Source organism: Octopus bimaculoides, chromosome 1, assembly GCF_001194135.2.
Source record: "Octopus bimaculoides isolate UCB-OBI-ISO-001 chromosome 1, ASM119413v2, whole genome shotgun sequence".
NCBI lineage: Eukaryota > Metazoa > Mollusca > Cephalopoda > Octopoda > Octopodidae > Octopus > Octopus bimaculoides.
In genome coordinates this window covers 65,896,758-65,915,455 of record NC_068981.1, presented here as the reverse complement: position 1 = coordinate 65,915,455, position 18,698 = coordinate 65,896,758, and the positions used below count along the sequence as shown (strand labels likewise).

Genomic DNA, 18,698 nt, shown 5'->3' with positions numbered 1-18,698 from the left:
GGGGGGGGGGGGGGTACGACTCTATCATCATCATTGCTTCATCATTTTAATGTCTACTTCTCCATGCTTGTATGGGTCATCAAACAAAACTTGTAGAGGCAGTTATTTCTATGGCTGGCTCACAAACTCTTGCCTGTTTCCAAGTGAGATAATATAACATTTCCTCCTTGTCCTTCAAACAACAAACAGTTTGATGGATGGCAGGATACTTCCTATTTTTTAATTTTTTTTGTAGAGGTTCTTCTGGGAAGGTAACAGTGATGGAGTAGGGGATGTAGGCATACTCCTTGCAGAGAAATGGGTGGATAAGGTCATAAAGGTAGTCAGGGTGTGCAATAGAATGCTTAAGCTCAGGCTAGTCTTGCAGAATAGTATATCTACAATTATCTCTGCCTACACCCCACAAGTGGGCCTACCAAACGATCAGAAGGACTACTTTTACGATATCCTTCTACAGGCTACCTCAAAGACAAGTGGCAATGACCACATCTTTGTGGCTGGAGATTTTAATGGGCATGTTGGACGGCAATCTGGTATCTTCCATGGTGTTCACGGGGACCATGGAATTGGTTCCCTCTTCATTTCAGAAACCATCACATGCCAGGGGGAGAAACTAGAAGTAGTTGATAGCTTCCGCTACCTAAGTCTGTAGTGGGGTGGATGCTCTGAGAGCGTTGCCACTAGAATAAGACTAGCCTGGGTTATTGTGTTGTGTATGGATGAGAAGAGCTGTGTGAAGAAATGTCACTCCCTAAAAGTGGAAGGAACCCATGGAAGAGGAAGACCCAGGAAGACATGGGATGAGGTGGTGAAGCACAACCTTCAAACGTTGGGCCTCACAGAGGCAATGACAAAAGACCAAGACTTCTGGAGATATGCTGTGATTGAGAAGACCGGGCAAGTAAAGTGAGATCACAACCATAGCTTATACCAGTGTCGCATAACCAGCCCATTTAAAAAGTACCTTTGAATCATCGGGTGACACACCATGCTTGAGGAGACCCATTGAGTCAAGTAAAATCAAAATCAAAATGGAAATTGTAGTTGTGCCTGACTGGCTCCCATGCTGCTGGCATGCAATAAGTACCATTCATGCATGGGTCGATGCCAGTTCCACCAGACTGGCTCCCCGTGCTGGTAGCATGTAAAAAGCACCATCCAAATGTGGCCGATGCCAGTGCCACCTGTCTGGCTCCTGTGCCGGTGGTACATAAAAAACACCCACTACACTCTCAGCATGGTTGGCATTAGGAAGGGCATCCAGCTGTAGAAACCTTGCCAGATCAGATTGGAGTCTGGTGAAACTCCTGGCTTACCAGTCCCCAGTCCAACCCATGCCAGCATGGAAAACAGATCTTAAACGATAATGATGATGATGATGTTTGTAAACAAATGACACCATTTTATGACTGACTTTTGACTATAATTAGTGTATGATATCAAGACAAGAAACACACACACACTCACACACAAATATACATATGGAAAGCGGACGTTAAATGATGATGATGATGAATAAGCTTCTTACAATTTCTGTCAACCAAATTTCACTCACAAAGCATTCGTCAACTCAATGTTATAGTAGAAGACACCAGCTGATTATTCAAAATGGAAATGACCTCTAAAACCTTGTGATTCCAGTGCGAACATTTTAAGCACATAACCATGCCTGCATCTATTGTCTATAAAAGTATACATAGAGAACTCCACACACACACACAAACAGACTTCTAACCAATGTTGCCCTTCAGTTTCTGTAGTATACAGAAAGGATAAGAAGGATTAAGAGAATTTAAGGGTCAAAAAAAAATATTCATCAGCATAGCTGGAAAACACACCCACCTATCAACCAACATGTAATTAATAAGACTGGTTTCTATTAAATTACAGTGATGACATATAAAACAATTAACTTTATATTAAGAATTTTCATTGTTCTCAATCTCCTGCTTTAAAATGTAAATCAAATTAAAAATAACATGTGTTTGAATGCATATGTGTGTGGAGGTGTGTACATACACACACATATATACTGGCATAATACATACATATGCACACACAAACACACAAATATACATGTGTGCATGTGTTTATACATGTTTGTTGTTCCCTTATCCAATAAGATATTAATAATAGAGACATATATGCATTTATACAGGGTGTCTATAAAGTCTCTTTGCAACTTCAAAAATTCATTACAAAAGCAATTGATGGGATATGTTTATCAGATTTGTTCTATGTACTCAGTGGTTATCAATGTTTTTAACCACATTGCATTTGTGTTGATGGAAAAGGTTCTGTTAAATGAAACCCTAAAAAAATGGCTACTCGTCAAGAAAGGCACAATGTGTATCATAGTTTACTGAAACAGAGGTTGAATTGTTCAACTAAATCCTTGAACACAGTCTAATGACTGAAACAAGTACATACGTACACACACACATGTATGTACATGTCTATATGTAATCGTTGTTCTCTATTACATCTACAACAATTATGTATGACATGATTCTCGAATGGGAAGTGAATTTGAAGTGACATTGCCATTTACTGCTCACGTTCTAACTGAATATCCTGGTTGAATTTGCTATAGACATATTTTTTTACTTTTCAAAACCATTAATTTAATTGATAATAGTGTAACAAACTTAATGCCAATAGTTTACCAATGCAAACTTCATCAAGTTGAAACAGTTCAATACAAGCAGTGGAAGAGGCATTTTGTTAATGTTACCATAATAGCAAATCTTTGGACTAATGCCATTATTACAGAGATACTTGAAGCGGTGAGCTGGCAGAATCATCTACACATCAGAAAAAATGCTTAGCAGCATTTCTTCCAGCTCATTATGTTCTGAGTTCAAATTTCAGCAAGGTTGACTTTGCCTTTCATCCTTTCATGATCAACATAACTACCAATCAATTACTGGGGTCGATATAATTAATTTGCCAGCCTCCCCTCAAAATAGCTGGCCTTGCGCCAAAGTTTGAAACAGTTACTACAGAGATACTGTCTTTACACAAATAAATGAAAAGCAGTAGTTTGAAAGATCAAAAGTAAATGCTATTTTGTATTGTCTTTCACTGGTTTAAGTTATTAAAGATTTCATATGGAAGACTAAAGTCTTGATGATGTTACAAATTTTGAGGATGTTTTGGTATAGAATCATTCAGTACAGATTTACCTGAGTTACTCATAGACCATACTATGATTTGAACTGAGCACTTGAAAGCTGACAAAAGCACTTGTTAATATACAGTGTTTCCATACTTTCAGCTATGAACTGTACTGATTTCATGGTACTTACATACAGCTAGGTGGATAAAGCCATTGAAAGTGAAATGCTTGGGTCATGAACAAGTATGGAGCCATCTGGGGATATTGAATACTAAGACGGAAATGACATAACCTAGCCATATTAAGTTTATCAGCTTGGGTGGTAGATTTAAGCTGCCATCTAATTTAACACCACCTGGCCTAGCTGTCATCATAAAGAATACTGCCCAAAGATATACATAGATTAGTTTTACATACATGAGTGAGTGTACACACATACATTCAAATACAAACCTATATAAACACAACAGGAACATGTAAATCCATTTCAGTTTGTTATACAAATGAGAAGTGACTCTGAAAATAAAAAATAAAAAAGCCACTTTACAATGTGTACTGGGTGTTTTTTTTTTTATTGTGACACCAAGTAAGTTGTAAGATAAAGAAAAGAAAAGGAAGGAAAAAAGCCCCTCACCTAAGTAGGAGTGTATATAAGAGAGGGGATGTGGCTTTATTTTAGGTGTTGGAGGTTAAAATATGATAGAAGGACAAACACAGGTGTCTCACTAGAGAGGCGATACATGGCTACCCTGAATTATATGATGGTGGGTGAGAGTAGCTGGACGATAAAGATGGTACTGATGAGGTGCCAGAATGTACCCTCAAGTTCCCATATGACATAAACTATTGTATGTAGATACCTAATCTTGATGTGAGGATTGTTTCAATGTGAAACCTACAAAAGCAGTTGTGTAGCTATGTATAAATTTGATCGCAATTGTTTGACTGTCTTTTGAATAATCACACTTGAATTAACTAATTTGATCAAGAAGATATTCTCAAGTCATGTGCATTTTATGTATATCAGTCAGTTAATATTAATTTTAGTAGTTTAGTTAGAAAAGTTGGCTTGACAGCAGGAGATATTTGATTCAATTTAAATTCATTCTTTTGAATTTACATAAATATCACAACACAAACATCTACATTTTAAAAGATAATTAGTTAAAACACTAACTATACTAGTGCGTACCAAATACAATATGTAACAATACAATAGTAGTATCTTTGTTTTGAAAACTAAACTTTTGTCTTTTAATGGAAACAATCTCAATGGCCAAGGGAAATTCGTTGGCAAGGTAACCACATGAAAATCTCGAATAAAATGAGGATCTGGGGGTTATGTGTTCATATATAAATATATAATTCATTTATAGACTTAGCAGAGCTGTATATGATAAATAACTGCAACATAAGACAAAGCAAACCTGCAGAGAGCTAATAAAGAAAAACATCATTCAATGACGTGCATTGTCCAATTCATTATACCATTCCAATCTCAATAATAATGATGATGATGATTCCTTTAATGACAACAAAGGCTTTACATCAAGAAAAACATTATGGATGGCAAAAGAATGTGTGTATATGTGTGTATATATATGAGTGTGTGTATGTGTGTATATATATGAGCGAGTGTTGTTATGAGGGTTTTGTGTGTAAACAGGTTTAACATAGGAAAAAAAAAACGTTTCCTGACTTCTAAGGCAGGTGCCTTTTTTTCAGTTCCTCATCTCTGATTACAGGCCCACGCTCAGGGCAGATCTGTTCACTCGCACCATTCTTGCCACTCTGGTCCACCTTTCAACAAAATGGCTTGAAGGCAACCCTGCCCTCTCCACCCTTATTTTCCTCTTCAAGTGAATCTTGAAGAGTTTGATGAGGAATTGGTCAAAGAGAAAAGTGTTTATCTTCAACCCTTTCAGTCTCGTCCACCATACAAGGTCGTATATTCTGGGTATGGTAGGTGTGCACTGCACACCCATCAAAAATGGCAAATTCATTATAAGTATGACTCTTACTCATTAATTTAATAATAAATCTAAATGGAAAACTTTAGTTATACCCCTGCTTGAAATTTGGTGGCATTGGGTGTCACAGCACACCCAAGACAACCACCATATGCCACCAGGCATATAAAAACCGCCTGTCCTTCCCATTTAAAAGGAGGCAGAGCGATCTAATAATAATAATTCTTTCTGCTATAGGTACAAGGCGTGAAATTTAGGGAGAGGGGATTCAACTTTCTTTCTTTTCTTTGTCAATTTGACATGATGTGCTTTTCATTCTTTTTATTTTCATATATACTCCCCACCATCGCTTGACAACTGATGTTGGTGTGTTTACGTCCCCGTAACTAAGCGGTTCGGCAAAAGGAACCGATAGAATAAGTACTAGTGTAGGCAAGATTTATGACAGACGAACTTCAATGCGGGCGCGCTAGGGAGTTCGACTTCCGGAGAGAGAAGGGAAATAAAATAATGTTAGCAGTGAGCGTTAAATGAATCTGAATTAACTAAACAGAAATAACTGGCGACTTAAGCCCTGATATACGTAAAGTAATAAACCTTTTGTAAATATATTCTCGTCTCCACTAGTTTGTTTGTGTATAGCTTAACAAAGCTTACAAAGAATAAGTTCTTAGGTAGATGTGTTCGGCTAAAGGCGGTGCTCCAGCAAGGCCACAATCAATTGACTGAAACAAGTAAAAGAATAAAAGAATTTATTTATATGAAAGAAAATTACCGGGAAACTTTCATCTAACTTTTCCAAATCTCTCAGTTAAAACTGTATTGAAACCATTTGTGGGGAATTTTTTTTTATTCTTATAACAACAACTGGTCGCACACCACACGGTTTAACGGAACCTACTGAAGCAAGCCAGTACGCCCCTTAGTCAATGTGACACGGGAGAGGCTAAGGCGTTGGGAAAGCCAAGCGCCCTCGGAGGCATCACCTGACACCTCGGTGAGGCGAGCTGCTAACGATGACAAGAACTTCGCGGTTAGTTCACTGTAAGGTCCCGATACTTCAGTGGGTTTTTTTCCGTTCGGCTACGGAAGCAGTAACCCTCCCAGACTATCTGGTCGCTTTCCATCACTTCTGGATAACCCCGAGGGGATATTAATCCAAGCCAGGGCCCGTGCCTTCAGAAAGATGAAAGCAGAAGTCAACCTCGGCGAAGTTTCCAGTTGATCCGATCAACGGAACAGCCTGCTCGCGAAATTAACGTGCAAGTGGCTGAGCACTCCACATACACGTGTAAGCGTGAAGTAGAGTGTGACAAGACTGGCCCTTTGAAATACAAGTACATCAGAAACAGGAAGAAAGAATAGTGAAAGAGTACAGCAGGGTTCGCCACGACCCCCTGCCGGAGCCTCGTGGAGCTTTAGGTGTTTTCACTCAATAAACACTCACAACACTCGGTCTGGGAATCGAAACCGCGATTCTGCTGCCCTAACCATTGGGCCACTGCACCTCCACATGTAGTAGGCTGTTCCGTTTAATCTATCATAACTACTACTACTACTAAAAAGTTAGTGCCTGTGGATTTTCTACTTGAGCAAAAAGGTGACATGTTTGTTCTTTTCATTCAGTTAATTACTATTTTACATGTATTAAATGATTAAATGGAGAGATAGTATGATTCACAGTATTATTTTTCACAAGAGGATTATCGCAGCTTTGTGTGTGTTATTAATGTCGTGGAAAGAGTTACTTTTTTATTTCTATTTATTTATTTATTTATTGCCCCTACCTGAATGCAAATTAAATATAAGAAAAATATCTAAAAAAAAATGATAACGCTATTATTTCATATCTTCTAACCTAAACAAGCATTTGAAAAGTACCGAGATGTGGAAATAACAAAAATATATTTTTTTCTTTTAATTTTTGTCGTTAATACAACATATAATTCGTAAGCAGTCGAATATATTCTTTGCTTCTTTGTTGATTTGAGTTTGTAACCGAAAGTCGAGGCCTGGTTTTCGAGATAACAATTCTTATTAATTAACTGAATTTAAGTGGATAAGGAAAAAGTTTTTGTTTAGATTTTAAAATTGAGTAGTAAACACTTGAGATGTAAAGATAGGAATAAATTTGTTTGAAAAGGAAAACAGTCATGTTTCGTTGTACTACCAAACTTACAAAAATGAAGGCAGCAAGCCAAGGAGAGAGCTTTCTCTAAGGTAGTTCATCTTGTTAGAGATAGCAGTTGAATCCCTTCTAATCACACCTAACCGGCTTAGAAAAAAACGAGAGGGACAGTGTGATCTTGAGTTCCCAGCACATAAGAAAACGAAGGGGTGGTTGATCAAGGCTGACTAGGGGCTAAACAATAGTAACAACTGAAAAGAACGAAAATAGAATTAGAATCGTTGCCCCATTAAAAAATCATGTAAACCGCAATACACACACCAATGCACGCACGCACACTCACACACATTACCTTATTTACACGCGCATAACGCAGGTCAATTCAGTATAAAAAATCAGGGTCAACATTGGAGGCATGGGTTACCATTATAGTCCAGCATAAAAAAGAAAAGAGGATAAATTATACTACTTGTTTTTAAGCGCAAAAATGGGAGTTAGAGCCGTGTGTGAATGAACTGACGTTTGTCAACAATGATACATATAGAACATTTCGATTAGTTCGATTCGGCTGGTCTGCTCGATCAGGTCAGATCTAACCTTTGATTAAAATGGAGCAGCCACTATTGTCTCCTTTTGGCAGTATGCATGACTACATTATCAGATGCGTCCTTTATTTTATCAAAGCGAAAGGATTTAGGAGATTTCGTTGCCATTTCTAGCTGGTCAATCTTCCGTCTAGAGGCTCCCTTGTTGGCTCGATATTATTTAGTTCTTAACAACAGGTGCTTTGTATGCTTTTTAGCACAGGTAACTCGATAAAGCATAAAGTACAACAAATTTCTAAACACTGACTTTTTATATCTTTTACATTTGAACTATCTTTTTCTTCATGATCGTAAATAACAAATACCTCTTCGTTGAAAATATCAGTAATTACATGTAGAAATAAACAACAATAAGAAACAAATATTTTTTTTTTAAATCATAATAAAAAAAAATTATAGATCATCGAATATAGTTATCTGAAATTTTACAACTTCAACTAAAACATATATAAAGACATAGGAGATGTAGATAAAAGCATTACTTTTTAAGGTATCGCTACGTGACAGGTAAACATAAGCTGAGAACATCCTTGACTGATGTACAGGTTTTATATTTGATGTCGAGAATCATGCCCCTTAGTCAATGTGAATTATGTCCCTTTGTTTGCATTTACGCAGTATTTTGCCTTGAGAAGACGCTGCGGTGTTTTCTTTCTTTATTTATTAATGATTATTATTATTATTATTAGAAAATATATCTATGTAATCGTCACGACTGTCAAAGATTTTATTTAATTAGACTATTCCGGGTCTATTATTAAGTTAATTTTCTGGAACTGGCTGATACTTTATTACAACTTGTTTTGTAATTTATTACCAAATTTTCTATTTTTACAATACTTGTATATCTTATTTTTATTTTTTACACGTTTCAGTCATTAAGCTGCTAAAAAATCGATTTCTACTAATTTTTGTTTCTAAATCTGGTGCTTATTCTATCAGTCTCTTTTGCGGAGCTGTTAGGTAACGGGATGTAAACAAACCAACGCCGATTGTCAAGCTATGGTGGAGAGACAAACACATCCTCATAAATACATGCATGTGTGGCGTGGCCCATTCCATTAAACATGTAAATACATGCACGCATACATACGTAGACACATGCATGCATGCATACATACATACATTCATTCATGCATACATACATACATACACCCAAACATGCATTCATGCATGCATGTATACACATACATACTAGGTCTGATCAATAAGTATCCGGACTGTTGCCATAGCAACGAAGCAAAAGCACGCAGAGTAAAGCTGCTTGGTACAGATTGACCTTGAACTCTGCTGTGCATGCGCACTAAGGTTTAACGTTCTAGCTCACTTCCGCTATTTACAGCAGTGCTTGGAAGGAAGGTGTGTAGTGCGTGATCGTTGTATTGACCATGACAGAGAAAGTTGTCATGGCGATACCTGCTCAGAGGCCTACACAAAGTTGCAGAAAGTGTATGACGCGCACACAAGTATACAAGTGGTTCGGACGTTTGGAATTCATGATATCGACTTATACTTTCCTTCTAAAATTTCTGGCCTTGTGCCTAAATCAGAAATTGTTATTACATCCCATGGAGGTTTGACTGGCACCTCTAAGGTTGAATTTTTGTGTGAATTTAAAAATTTTTACTCTCTTTCTCATTCCATGAAGTTTTCAGTTCTGTAATACAAAATAAAAAAACAAAAATTTCAGACTGTTTCAATGCCTTATCAATTTCAAATTTCACTACGTAATTATAAGGCAAAAATGTATTATTAATTTTCACTTTAGACCATGACAAAAATGATTTCTTTCATTGACACAAGATAAAAAAATTTTTGGATATTTATTTCATCAACTTGGAAAACAAAATCAACCCAGTGATATTTGAACTCATGACTAATAGGATGGTAACTAAATATCACAAAAATATTTTACCTGGCATTATGTCATTTCTGATGACCATCTACTTTTAATAATGATTTTTAATTAAGGGTAAAGAACAAAAAACTTGATGGATATGTGTAGGTGGTTAGTTCTACATCAGTACTTGACTTATATCTCTTCATATCCCTATGAAAGAGATGACCCCAGGAGGAAAAGGAGTTAGTATGCAAAAGGACACAAATAAATTCAGAGAGACTGATGATTTTGCTATCTTGTAGCCACTTTTAATATTAATTTCTAACAATAAGACAGCAAGCTGGTTGAATTGTTAGCATGCCAGGCAAAATGCTTAGTGGCATTTTGTCTGTCTCTAATATCTGAGTTCAAATTCTGTTGAGACCAACTTTGCCTTTCATCCTTTCAGAAATGAAATAAGTTCCAGTTGAACTCTGGAGTCAATGAAATAAGTACTAGTTGAGCACTGGGGTCAATGTAATTGATACTCCTTTCCCCTAAAAGAGTTCATGTTTTGTGTTTATAGTAAAAGAAAGTATTTAGTTTCTAACATCAATATAAGACAAGATTGCTATATGTCCCAGTTTGTTCAGGACAGTCCCAGTTTCAAAGTGTTTGTCCTAGTGTCATGTCCAGTAAAACCAATTTGTCCCATTTGATACTGAAATATCTTGGAATCTCCCAGTTACAGATCAAAACCTTACATTCTAAAAATGTTGAAATTAGTGAGGCATCTTAATTCTGCCATGCACAATGAACATATTTGTATTATAGCTTAGTTTAAGCCTAGCATTGCATGTCTTCATTTTATCAATCTTAAAAGGATGGAAGGCAAAGTTGAACTTTGCTAATATATGGCCATTCGCCCTGACCATCAAGTAGATGTTGCTGCATAATGCAAAAATTCACTGTCTGAAGATCAGATTGAAATGAGCTACAACTATGACAGCTGCTAGAAATCAACGTTTAACCCAAGTGAACACTTTCAATAAATATAAGCTGATTAGAGCCCACTGAAACCAGATTCTCTCTTTACTTTTTCTATGATGTATTACATAAGGCAGAAGTTATCACTAATAGAACTGCCAAGAATTGCTCATGTTTGTGTAGGTTCAGTGACAGTATCAAGGATAAGTGCAAACTAGCAGTATCATGGGCTCAAAAGGACCAACTATTTCCCATCTATTCACATCCTTCCTCAATAGCATTAGCTCCTTCCAGCTCACACAACTAGGAATATATTTAGTCTGTTATCAGTTCAGTGTCACTGTATCAACCAGACTATCAGATGTTATACACTGCTGGTAACAATGCACTTCCTATCTGTTCTTAACTGTGCCATTCTTTTCCATCTCAATCCAAATTGAGGAGACCTTCATAGTAGCCTTTTCCAATCTCTTGGATAATACTCAGCAACTGCACAGGTCCACTTGTCTTGTGACATGTCCAGCCAAGCAGAACTTATGCTTTTGGCACTCTGTGATGACATCGTTTACTCTGGCCTGTTCTTAAATTATCTAATTCCAGATATGTTCTTGTAATGACATTCCTAGAATGGATCTTTACATGGTTCTTTGCATTGTAACCGATCAATGTTCTTGTCTATAAGTGTGCAGGTAGGAGAGTTCTATTGAAGAGTCTGGCATGAATGCCAAATATAACAGAAGCTAATAGGTTTAGCATGTTTGAATAAAGCTCATAGAGTTGACATGATCTTTTCAATATCCTTGCAGCTGTGTGGTGAGAAGCATGCTTCCCAACCACATGGTTCTGGGTTCAGTCTCACTGCATGGCACCTTGGACAAGTGTCTTTTGCTACAGCTTTGGCTGACCAAAGCCTTGTGAGTGGATTTGGTAGATGAAAACTGAAAGAAATCATTTGTGTGTGTGTATTCATATGTATATGTGTATATATATGTGGGGGGGGCGGGTCTTTGTGTCTGTGTCAGTCCTCCACCACCACTTGACAACCACTGTTGGTGTGTTTACATTCATGTAACTTAGCAGTTCAGCAAAAAAGAAACCAATAGAATACTAGGCTTAACAAAAAATAAGTATTAAGGTCTGTAATGGCTGTGTAATGTGAGGTGATGAGAATGGCTCTTCAGTACATCACACAGTCGATACAATAAATATAAAATGAATAGTGCCTGAGAGAAAAAGGAGACACAGACAAGTAGAATGGTTAAGAGAAGATTTACTGATATGTAAACATGTGTGTCTGTGTGTGGGTCATGTATACAAAATAATAGACAGGCTGTCATGAGAACAAATGTATGTGTAAGCATAGATGTATGCACATGTGAAGAACATATAAGAACAGCAATGAAGACATGTCTGGAATTGGAAACATTTCTGTACCTGCAGCTGAAGCAAGCAATTGCCATGCACTTAGATAAGCTCACAAAGTTTCTCAATGGATACTTCCCCACTAGAGAGTCATATCCAACATGGGTGAGACAACCATTCATGTTTAGTGTTGCGACAGCAAATGTCAATGATGAATACTTTAATGAAATCATTGGACTTCAGCAGAGCCAGCTTCAACAGCAACTCTTCAGAACAACAACACTGTCAACGTTTTGGTGTCACCAAATCATACCAAACCCTCTTATGGCTAAGAAAGCCCTTGAGATACACTGTTTGTTATAACATACCTTTGCAAGCAATCCTTTTCGAGGATAGTAGACATGAAAACTAAGAAAAGGAACAGACTTTGTTGTGAAAATGAGATGATAGTGGCACTTGCCAAGGTGAAGCCATACATTTCTGAACTTGTACCTGAAAGGCAACAGCAAAAGTCATATTTATTTTCAGTAAATATTCATTGAGTTATGTTTTTGTGTGAAATTCATGTTTTATTGGTTTTGTTCTTTGAACACAGGGATTTTGTGTGCAACTGATGCACGGTTCACTTTGTACACCAATAAAAATATATACCTATGTTTTGAAGAAGAAATCATATTTTATTTTTCCAGTTACAAAGGGTTCAGTGAATGCCTTGATGAAACTTCAAAGTTCAGTTCTTTCAATAAGGTAAAGAACCACTGATCTAGATGCACTGCAGATTTTGAAAAATATTTTTAAGGCTTTATAAAATCCATATCAGTGCTCCTGTTTCTTGAAAAACATGTTATTCATAATTTTATTATATCAAATATCATCAAAGAAAAAAGGTAAACAATAGTCTTCTATATTTTTTCTAAATTTTAAACTTTGACACAGTTTGTTTTTTTAAACTTTACATCCAAAATAATTTTTTAGTTTCCAGTAACCCACAAAGTCAAAATGATTAAGAACCACTACTCTAAGGAGTTGGTTAGTAAAGACTATTGCTATCTCCCATTTGTGATGATTTAATAAAACATGATTAGAAAATAAACTATTTTTTATCTCCTATGATGTTCAACTTGGAATGATTTTTTAAAAAATCTAATGTCCTTAAGACCATGTTTTCAATAACACATTAGAGCTAGCAATAGGGTAAAATGTAGAAGGGAGAAAAATAAACTGGATAGTTAGAGGTGAACAGAGAAGAGTAGTAGAGGGCAAGAAAAAGAGAGAAATAAAGGGAGAGAGAAAGGGAGTGAAAGTTGTTTGAAGTATTTTAGTAATGTGACAGAAATACTGATGTAATTTAAAAGGATGTTAGCATGTTTTGTATAATGAATCAAGAAATTTTAATTTAATTAAGAAGCACTACTAACTTGGTTATTGATGAACCAAGAGGTTTTAATTAAAATTTCTTGACTTGGCATGTCAAGAATCTTAGTGCCTACTATACTATTAAGGTTTCATGCAGCAGGCATCCCTGGACTGTTTTCTCCAGTCATTTTTTGATGTAGCTATCACATGTGACAGTTTAATAGTTTGTTAGGACAGAGAAAGGAGATACATAATTTGAAACTTCCTAAATACTAAACTACACCCCAAAAAAACAAGAGAAAGTAGGGTTCTGAAAGAATTGCTGGAAGGCAGAGACAACTGAAGGTGAAACTTGATACAGCAGAAATATCATCTAAAAATGGGACACTGAAAACAAGTAAGGATGCACTGACTCAAACTGTTGCTGTTGCTGCTACTGCAAATGATAATAATAATAATGGTGTTAATGGGTGAGGATGCTATTAATATGAACAATGATGATAACATAAGGACGGAAGCTGCCAACAATAGTGGTAGGATAGGTGGTGGTGGTAGTGGTTTTAACAACAGTGATGATGAAGACGAAGAAGTAATAAGAAAAAACCGAAAGTTTCTTTTGGCTAGGTTTGAACCCCAAAACCTTATTTTTTTAATGTAGTGTTACAGTAGCATTTATGCATTTCTCAAATACATTAAAGGTTTAACTGAATGAAATGAAACTATTTCAAATGGGGATCAATTTTGCTATGGAGTCTGTTCACCAGGAACTCTGTGATACTCACCTGAACAATAGTTCAAGCATAGTTTATAGGGCAGTGGTATAATTAATTAAATCATCACAAGTATATTACTGGTACTAATTATATATGACCTTTATAGGAATTAAAAGTACAGTTACCACCACTACCACTAAGATATGAACTCAGAATATAGACAAATAAAAAGCAAATATAAGTTACTTAGTGTAGTGCTTTACTATTTATACTACCCAACCACCGTAACCAATATCCCAGCTGTTTCCTCATGAAGCACATCTGCTTATTCCATTACCACAATCATTCTACCCATAGTTGGTGTCTGTCAATCAAAACACGCATTAAAATTGAGAATTATGGAAATATTATTTGCAGAATTGTTGAATAACTAAACAAGAAAATGGAAATCTTTTTTGGTATTATTTATCCTCCATTACATATGTTTCATTTGTTAATAGAGATTACAAAAGTTTACATGTTATATAGACAGGTAAGGAAATTCCTATAACAAAATCATCAGATAGAGAAAATTTTTGTTATAAAAATTATAAAATTATAAAAGTATTATAAAAATATCAAAAGTATAAAATATTAAAAGTATAAAAGTATTATAAAATTTTTTCTCTATCTGATGATTTTCTAATAGAAAATTCTTTACATGTAAATCTGTGTAATTCCTATTATCAAATAAAACATGTAACAGAGAATAAATAGTAACAAAAAATTTCCACACACACACACACACACACACATACACACACATGTATGTATGGGATGAGATGGTGAAGTATATTCTTTGAATGTTGAGTCTCACTTAGGTGATGACAAGTGATTGGTGTTTGGAAAGACACCCAGCAGTAGAAATCAAGCCAAAACAGACTGGAGACTGGTGCAGCTCTCTAGCTTACCAGCCCCAGTCAAACCAGCTTACCCATGCTACCATGAGAAACAGACACTAGATGATGAGGAGGAGGTGGAGGGGAGGATATATAGCAGACTTGATTCCGTTTTCATTCTTTCAGATCAGGCCAGTTTCAGCATAAAAGAAGTTAAATATTTGGGCTGGATATGACCTGTTTGAATGCTAATGGGTAAGAAACTTTTTTAAAGTACAAGTGATGAGAATTTGCTTCATTGCCATCATAATACAGCTAATATAGCTCTTTGCTGTTATAAAATATATATTAAATGCTCTATGACAGCAAGACTATATTCATGTAATAGCTACACTGTTATCATAAGAATCACTATAGAAAAATATATAACAGCCTGTTAAGAATAAATTTTACCTCAATTTTAAGAATTTAGTACTAAACTGAAATTAATCTTATGAGTAAAATATTAATCCTAAATTCATAGTTAATACTTGTTGTCACTCTGTCGCTTACGACGTTGAGGGTTCCAGCTGATCCACTCAATGGAACAGCCTGCTCGTGAAATTAACATGCAAGTGGCTGAGCACTCCACAGACACGTGTACCCTTAACGTAGTTCTCGGGGATATTCAGCGTGACACAGTGTGACAAGGCTGACCCTTTGAATTACAGGCACAACAGAAACAGGAAGTAAGAGTGAGAGAAAGTTGTGGTGAAAGAGTACAACAGGGTGCGCCACCATCCCCTGCCGGAGCCTCGTGAAGCTTTAGGTGTTTTCGCTCAATAAATACTCACAACGCCCGGTCTGGGAATCGAAACCGCGATCCTATGACCGCGAGTCCGCTGCCCTAACCACTGGGCCATTGCGCCTCCACTCATAGTTAATACTATCCTCAATATAATAGAATTAATTATGTTATGCATTATTTGATAATTAGATGTGAGAAGCATTTAGTGTATAAAATAGAGGCAGCAAACTAGTATGTACAAGAAGGCAGATATGAAAAGAATGAGATTGGAGAGATGATACTAAATGTTATTAAAGATAGAATGGATGTGAGTGAAGATTTAGTACTGGGAAGTTAGAAAATTTGGGATAGAGTAGTTAGCTCACAGAGAGAGGTGCATAGAAACAGAATGTTAAGCACATCATTTCAACTTCAAACTAGCGTGAAAAACAATGGACATTTGATTGATAGATAAGATTGTCAAGACGTTATATTTATTCACAAAAGTTTATTTTTGATATTCACAAACTGCAAATGTTGTATGTGCAACAGTTGTCTTTACTTTGTCTTTATCTTCCACCACCTCCTCCCATCATCATCATCATTATCATCATCGACCTCATCATTGTCATCATTGTTGTCATCGTCATCATCATCACCATCACCATCATCATCATCATCACCATTGTTTTAACATCCACTGGAAGTGACAAAGTTTATTGAGGCAGATTTTCTACAGCTAGATGCCCTTCCTGTTGCCAACCCTCGCCTGTTTCCAAGCAAGGTAATGTTTCACCATGATCAGTCATGTTTTCATAGAATATTGTATACTAGCTGAAATACCTGGCATTACCCGAGTTAATGACTCAGAGAATTAACAGTAACATTGCAAAGCTCATTATCTAACTCATAGTAAATATTTTCAAAGAAAAAAAAACACTCAATGATATTTTGGACTAAGAACACTTTGTAGACCTTTTCATTTTTCTTCTTTTAAGAATATAGTTTGATATCCATATTCCAAACACATGCAAGTTAAACTCTGTAAAAATTTGTACACAAAAACTAAAATCTTTTGAATCCCTTTTCTATTTCAGTTTAAACTAACCCTTACCCTAACTGAAAATTGTAATCCTAAATGCTAACACGAAACCTTAACATTAAATGCTAACCCTCAGCTCTTACCTTAAAATTGAACTCAAGATCCTAATCCTAATTTTATCCCTAAAATCATTAAATGGTCTGACAACATCGCTGGCGATCTTAATTTTAGCTGCCATCGTGGTGACGTCTTATGTAGAGTGCTGAAATAGCTTGTGGTGAATGCAGGAGATTAGAGGTAAGACACCTACTTTCTCTTTGTCGACGCAGACCTCTCCGGTGGTAACATACCGTTCCACGTGGCCCAACCTGAAACACTAAAAATAGGAGCTGCAGTCCTTCACCTTGTCGAAGCACTCACATGTCCAGCACTCTCGACTAAGCCGATCGAAAAAGACCCAATTGTCCCCTGCCTGTGCGCGCATTACCAACTGCTGACATCATCTCACACTAAGTTAAGTATAAAAAATTGTTTACATTTACTGCAACAAGTGTAACCTTATAACATTGTTATTGTTAAACAAATTTAGCTTGATAAACTATTGATTGGTGTAGATAACATTCAGTCAAACTAGTTTTATTTTAGTTCAATGATTCATGTTTTTGTAGTCATCTGACATAAGTCTTAATTCTGTTTTTCATCATCTAGGTTAAAGAAATAATTACTATTAATAATAATATACTGATTTTGATGTAATTAACTACAATTAATATTATAATACTATAATGATCCCACTGAGGTCGACTTTGCCTTTCATCCTTTCAAGTTTGATAAAATAAGTACCAGTTGAACACTGAGGTCAATTTGATTGATTTATCCCCTTCCCCAGAATTGCTGGCCTTGTGCCTAAATTTGAAATCAATATTACAATGTTATAATGAAGTGCAAAATAAAATAATATTATAATGAAGTGTGAAAACATTCTATGTCTACAGTAGAAGACACTTACAGTGTGTGACATCTTAGTCAGGTGTCTTCTGCTATAGCTTTGTGAGAGGATTTGATAGACAAAAGCTGAAAGAAGACTATTGTGTGTGTGTGTGTGTGTGTATGTGTGTGTGAGAGCGAGAGAGAGAGAGAGTAAGTGTGCATGTGTGTCTGTGTGTGTGTGAGTAAGTGTGTATGTGTGTGTGTGTGGTGTGTGTGTGTGTGAGTGAGTGTATATATGTGTGTGAGTGTATATGTGTGTTTGTGTGTGAGCATGTGTGAGTATGTTTCTTTGTCTTGGCATTGTGTAGTAGTTGTGAATGTCACCAGCATACAGGTAGTGTCATTCATTCCCAGTATTCTGCAAAAACGTCTGGCCATGGGGAAAGATTACTATGCTTGGAAATAGGTGAGGAGCGGTAACAAATAAGGCATTCAATGATAGAAAATCTACCTCAACAAATTCTGTCTGACCCATGTAATCATGGAAAAGTGGACATTGAATGATGATGATGCTCTATCTATCTATCTATCTATCCATCTAATTATCTATCTATCTATCTATCTATCTATCTATTTATCTAGTTATCTATCTATTTATCTATATGACAAAGGACTGAAATACCTGGTGCGTTGCTGTACTCAAGAAGACCTGTCCTCCACAGCAGAAGTGTGAAAGCTGCATCACCTGGTTAAGAGGATTGGCCTGCAAGAGTCCTGTGCCAGTGTCACATAAAAAGCACTAGTTCTGGTGCCACATAAAATAGCTTGTGCCAGTGCCATGTTAAAAGTGCCCAGCATACAGTGTAAAGTGGTTGGCATTAAAAGGAGCATCCAGCAGTGGAAACCAAGCCAGGTCAGACTGGAACCTGATGCAGCTCTCCGGCTTGCCAGCTCTAGTCAAATTGCTGAACCTATGCCAACATGGAAAATGGATGTTAAAGGATGATGATGATGATGATAATAT

The 18,698-nt window shown here is 36.3% G+C and overlaps 1 protein-coding gene across 3 annotated transcripts in view; it reads right to left on the bottom strand.

Annotated features, from left to right (window-relative positions):
- LOC106870743 (divergent protein kinase domain 1C) overlaps nucleotides 1-8,417 on the bottom strand; it is a 22,700-nt gene extending 14,283 nt beyond the window's left edge. Inside the window, exons 1-2 of one of the 3 annotated variants that reach the window (XM_052967290.1) lie at nucleotides 8,304-8,417; nucleotides 3,558-3,634 (exon numbers count right to left, since the gene is read on the bottom strand). The gene's annotated coding sequence lies outside the window, so the exon portion shown is untranslated. The remainder of the gene's footprint in view (nucleotides 1-3,557; nucleotides 3,635-8,303) is intronic. The other 2 variants (XM_014916933.2, XM_014916942.2) reach the window with 2 other exon arrangements.
- Between the last annotated feature and the right edge of the window lie 10,281 nt (nucleotides 8,418-18,698).